We start from the raw sequence: 6,000 nt of genomic DNA, 5'->3' as shown, positions 1-6,000 counted from the left end.
TCTGTTATGCTATACCCATGTTCTCAGGAGGACTTAAAAATGAATAAGAACTGCCTTTTTCACAAGTGTCATGTCTTTGCAACTTCAAGTCCAAGAGGAGCATTTATACTGAAAATGTTGGTCTGGACCTCGTGGTACTATTTATAGACTGCTGAAATCTCAGTACCCGCTACTTTTATGTGTATTAAATTCAGTTTTTTATGCATTCAACTGAATGACAAAAGGTTTAGGAGAATAGCTATAGGACTGACATATACTGCATGAATTTAAACGACAAACATGAAATCATTACTAATTGTGATCTCCAAGAGATCTTTGTGCATTGCAAATTTGAATTTAAAAGCATTAATTTGTTATTAAATACTTTTTGAATTATTTTTTTAAATTTGCAATAGCACACACACACACATTTTCAGAACCGCTTGTCCCATACAGGGTCACGGGGGAACCGGAGCCTGCCCAGCAACACAGGGCGTAAGGCCGGAGGGGGAGGGGACACACCCAGGACGGGATGCCAGTCCATCACAAGGCACCCCAAGTGGGACTCGAACCCCAGACCCTGGCCAAACCTGCTGCGCCACCACACCCCCTCTAAAGTTCAGGTAGTAGATTCAGATATCATTTTAGGAAATAAATTATGTTTTTTTCCCATAAATCATCCATCCTTAGATCCATTTCCATAACAGCTTGCCGAATGCAGAGTCTCAGCGGGAACGAATTTATCTCAGAAACAGGGTGTGAGGCAGTGTTTTCCCTGGATGTGACACCAGTCCATCACAGGGCAATAATACGCACATATTTACTTACAGATACATAGATTGAGGGCAAGTGAGATTCAGCAAATCAGTTGAAACACATGTCTTTGGACTGGGAGGGAACTCGCAAAAACGCAGAGAACCAGCAAACTCCACAAAGACTGAGCCAGATTTGAACCTACATTCAACTCTAGAGCCCAGAAGTTCTAAGGCAGCAGTGTCACATAGTGTTGCCTCAGATTAATTTTTTCTTTTGTTAATATTTAATTTATAACTTGTGTTTTATTAGATATCATTCATTGTTAATTTAATGACCCCCCCATTAAAGGCAATTTAAATAATATGTCTCAGGAGCATTGGCAATGGCTGATTGGTCATTTAGGATTGCTTAGGAATGTTAATGGGGATGATCTGATGGCAAAGTGAACTTAATGTTAATGAGTGTCACCTTGGTAGGAGATCCAGTGCATCCAAATGAGAAATGGGGCTCGTTGCTGCATGTGACCATTGGTGATACCTTTTGCATAAGCTGAATGGAGCCCATTTTAGGACAGATCACATGTGAGAAGGTGACATGAACCATTACGTTTGGGATCCAGGGTGTCTGTGTGGGGCTGTGTATGTGATGTGTAAGTTCAAGCAGTGCATGGATGCTACCTCTGGTGCTTATCCAAACCTGTGGAGGTGCTGCCAGGGAGGGTGGATTGACATAAGTGTAACCACTGTCATACTTGTCAAAACATGGAGCTACAAAACCGCATACAATGGAACTGCTGTTCGGCTGCCCAGATCTGATGGATTAAGCTGCCATCAAGGTCTAAAAAATATCCTTTTCTTTTTCCAAAAGCACAATAAATTTTATTGTGTCTTCAGAAACCTTGTTGAGGCACTCTGTGCATTTATTATTGAGAAATTAATATGTTTGCACTGGGCCGATAATCCCTGTGGATAATGGAGTACAAAGGGTACGGTACAAGCTATTACATTCTTTTAATCACAAAATAACTATTAGCCAGATTAGAAAACATAAGGCAATTTCATGTGAAAAAAATGAAAGTGGTGAATGTAAGCAGGACCCGCAATAAACTGTAAGTACCGTATGAAACAAACTTCATGTGCATATTTTTTTTGGTTTTAGCTCATGAGCATTTTGCACAGCTTAAGACGTGGAATTGCTAAAATTTCTATAAAAGCTACAATGGATGCAGAGCTGCCACACAATTCTCCACGATCCCACATAATATAAATTATGTATTGTTACATTAAACTATTTTAATAACTTTTGAAATTCTTAGATTGCCATATGATGAGAACCCCCTAGTCAAAGATCAAAAGCTGTGAGGTTACTTGCTTATACAGTGAAATGTGAGCATACCAGTTGAAACACATGTACATCTAGAAAATACAGAAAACCGTTATGCAAGAAGTGTAAACAATGAAATATTTTATACAATGAATTTACTTTCTATAAATGCACAAGGCGCAGACTTCCCTAATATTAGCTTCGGTACCGATTGCAAGCCAGGACAACAGATGGTTGTTTCATGACGTCCCTGACAAGTAGATTTGTTCCACAAGGCTGCGCTGAGCTTTTTAAACTGCAGTTTTGATAAATAATAAGGACAAATGCCACAGCTTCAGCTGTCCAGATGTGCAGGGGCTCCTTACATCTAAGTTGTGAGGGTGGGTGGTTGGATGGTAACATCTGCCAGGAAACCTGCGCCGGGGGCTTGAAGGGCTCTCAAGGCCGGGTGAGCAGATGCTCGCTGGGTTGCAGCTCAGGGTCCTGCGCGGTGTCGGTGGGAGCAGCGGCTTGTGGTGCTCTCAAATTCCCACCCCTCTACTGGGATCCCCATTTTCAACTGGAAACGTCCATCACAGTGCTTCATTGGTTTAAATGTTTCAGGAAACCCTCTGAGATCATCTGCACCATGTTACTCTGATTTATTGATTTGTGTGCTTTATTTACTTAGCAGATGCTTCCTCCAAATTGACCAGCTACTTACAGTGATTTACCGTTTTATACAACTCAGTAATTTTTAACCATATTATTTCAGTGGAAGTACCTTGATCAAGGTACTACAGCCAGAGGTGGAATTTGACCCTGGGTCCTTTGAGTGCCTACCAACACCTGTAACCACCACGCGACCTGCTGGCCTAACTTAATTCTATCCTTCTATCTATCTATCTTTCTATCTATCTATCTATCTATCTCATTTCTTTGTTTCTTTGATGTGAACAGCTGAACATCCTTCTGTCTTCGGCACGCCTGGATCTTTTACAAAAGGTTAACTGCAGTACGATGCAGCATACCAAATGACTAAAATGTCTTAGTCCATGTACAATTTATTGGTATGTTTCATATACAATTGAGTTCCAACATTCATGGAGTTAAAGAATTACCACAACAGTAAAGTATACCAGCTGAAAACACACAATGAAATAATATATGAGAGGCTCAGTGGCTCAGTAATGAAAAAATTATCAAAAAAAGAAGAAGAAGTGGTTCCCTCAGAAAAACTGGTTAATTTCCATGTGTCCTATGGTTGGGAATTTAGGCTTCAGTCTCTGCAGTGTCACTGTATCCGTCTGTGTCAAGGAGTCCCATGAAACATGTATTTGTCAATGTTTTCGGGTGGGGGAAAAAGGGCTTAGGGTCAGGGTTATGGTTCGAGATATGGTTCAGGTTAGGCTGGGACACTGTTGTTTACAGAGATGCCTGCGGTCAGCAGGGATCCATGGAGGCTGTTAATAGTGGTCCCTTCAAGAGGGGAAAAATTGGATTATGTTTCATTTAAACAAATGAAGAAGCAGAAATAAAACAGCACTGTTGTGTGAAGTAGCACTCTTCATAGTTTCCAATATGAAAAACAAAGCTAGAACACTTAGCTTTTAAAACGGACTAAGACCATATGTCAGGATTCTTGTAAATTTATCAGGAGTGAGCACATAACCCCATAACATCCTTCTGGCAAAAAGCATCTTCATCTTAGAAGCTGCATAATTTAGTGTTTTTAATGTTGTGACGAAAAATATTACAGCACAGAGGGAATGTTTGCTTCCAAGAAGAACCGGGTGTTGCAAAAACACGTTCCAAGTGCAGAAAGGAGAAGGTTCGCTTGCACTGGCTCACTGCAGTGTAAACAACAGGAAGCATGACGGACAGCTGTTCCGGTCTTCCAGATGGGGTCCAAACTCCTCTTGCGGTCCCTACAGCTGGGTTGCTGTAGACACCCTTTCATTAATCTTATGAATTATTTCAAGTTATTACTGTTGTTACCTGAAGGTGCAGTGCAGCGGTAAGAACCCTTGTTACCTGAAGGTTATTGGTTCATACCCATCAAGCCTCATACCCTGTCAGGGCTGTAGTACCCTTGAAGACTTTTACCATAAATGGTTTTGGTTAAATTGTTCAGCCATATAAATAGGTCAGATATCATAAACTGGTTGAGAGGAGATGGAGATTTTTGCTGAAGTTCAGTCTTTAGTACATGAAGATGCTGTATTGCTGTAAGGAAATGGAATGTCCTGGCAGGCAGTAACATAGACATATGCTGGATAGGCCTCCCTGTTCTTGGTCTGTCTTCCAGACAATTAAAATGCTCGTGACAAATATTCACAGTACATGCCGTGAGTTGAAACTGTTTATAGCAATATTATCAGCTCTAGGAAATGTGAAACTGTCTGGAGCTCAGTCCATGTGTTCACAGTGTTTAAGTACATCTATTTGATAGATGATGTTATAGATACTTTTCCAGTGTTCATCTTACACTTTTCTTGGATGCAAATTACAATGTTAAAACTATTTACTTAATTATTTAGCCACCTATACAGCAGGGTAATTCTGAAAGACCGGTTCAAATTTATCATGCAGCATATTTGCATAACCTGAGGGGTGAGCTACCATAGATGATCATTAGTTCAAGTTCAAGTTGTTTTAATTGTCATTCCACTATATAGCTTATATACAGTGGAATGAAATGTTGTTTCTCCGGAGACCATGGTGCAACACAGAACAGGAGTACAAGACAGTAAATGAATAGACAGGACAGGACGTGAACATGGACACGGACATGGGCTGTGAACTGTAGCCAGTTTGTGGTGTATGGAGTCATGCTGGTTTTACATACTAGTTTAGCTGTTTCACTGTGCCAGGTGAGCGTTGGAGGCAGCAGAGTGTTGAGTAATCTGACTGCCTCAGGGAAGAAACTGTTGTGGAGTCTGCTGGTGGTGGCACGGATGCTCCTGTACCTTCTGCCAGATGGCAAAAGGGTGAAGAATCCATGAGAGGGATGAGAGGTGTCGTCCACAATGCTGGTGGCTTTGTGGATGCAGCGGTTGTTGTATGAGGTGTCGATGGTAGGTAGAGCGACTCCGATGATCTTTTCAGCTTATAGCTGACTGTAGGGTCTTGTGGTCAGAGGCTGTGTGGTTCACATACCACACGGTGAGACAGCTGGTCAGGACGCTCTCTGTTGTCCCTCTGTAGAAAGTGGTGAGGATGGAGGGGGGAGTTTGGCTGTCTTCAGAAATGAAGAGATGTAAGAAATGAAGATGTTGCTGAAATTTCTTGTAAGAAATGAAGACATTGTTGGGCTTTCTTGGCTAGGAAGGTGGTGTTGAGAGTCCAGGGGAGGTCCTCCATCATGCGCACACCAAGAAATTTGGAGATTTTAACTCTCTCCACAGTTGTCCCGTTGATGTACAGTGGTGAGTGGTCTACTCAGGTCCTCCTGAAGTCAACAATCATCTCTTTAGTCTTATCAACATTAAGAGATCGATTGTTGTCTTTACACCATTCTGCGAGCCGGTTCACCTCCTCTCTGTATGCTGACTCATCATTATTGCTGATGAGGCCCACAACTGTAGTGTCGTCAGCAAACTTGATAATACAATTTGAACTGTACTTTGCAGCACAATCGTGAGTCAGTAGGGTGAACAGCAGTGGACTGAGCACACAGCCCTGGGGAGCGCCGGTGTTTGGTGTGGTGGTGCTGGAGGTGGACTTGCCAATCCTAATGAACTGGGGTCTCCCAGTCAAAAAGTCCAGGATCCAGTTGCAGAGGGCGGTGGTCAGACCCAGCAGGCTCAGCTTAGTTATCAATTTCTGAGGGATGATTGTGTTGAATGCTGAACTGAAGTTAATGAACAGCATCCCTACATAGCTGTCCTTTTTATCCAGATGGTTCAGAGAAAGGTGGATGGTAGCAGATATGGCATCTTCTGTTGAATGGTTGGGACAGTA

Source organism: Scleropages formosus, chromosome 3, assembly GCF_900964775.1.
Source record: "Scleropages formosus chromosome 3, fSclFor1.1, whole genome shotgun sequence".
In the NCBI taxonomy this organism is placed as follows: Eukaryota; Metazoa; Chordata; class Actinopteri; order Osteoglossiformes; family Osteoglossidae; genus Scleropages; species Scleropages formosus.
The sequence above is the reverse complement of the archived record's forward strand: the minus strand, read 5'-3'. Positions refer to the sequence as shown.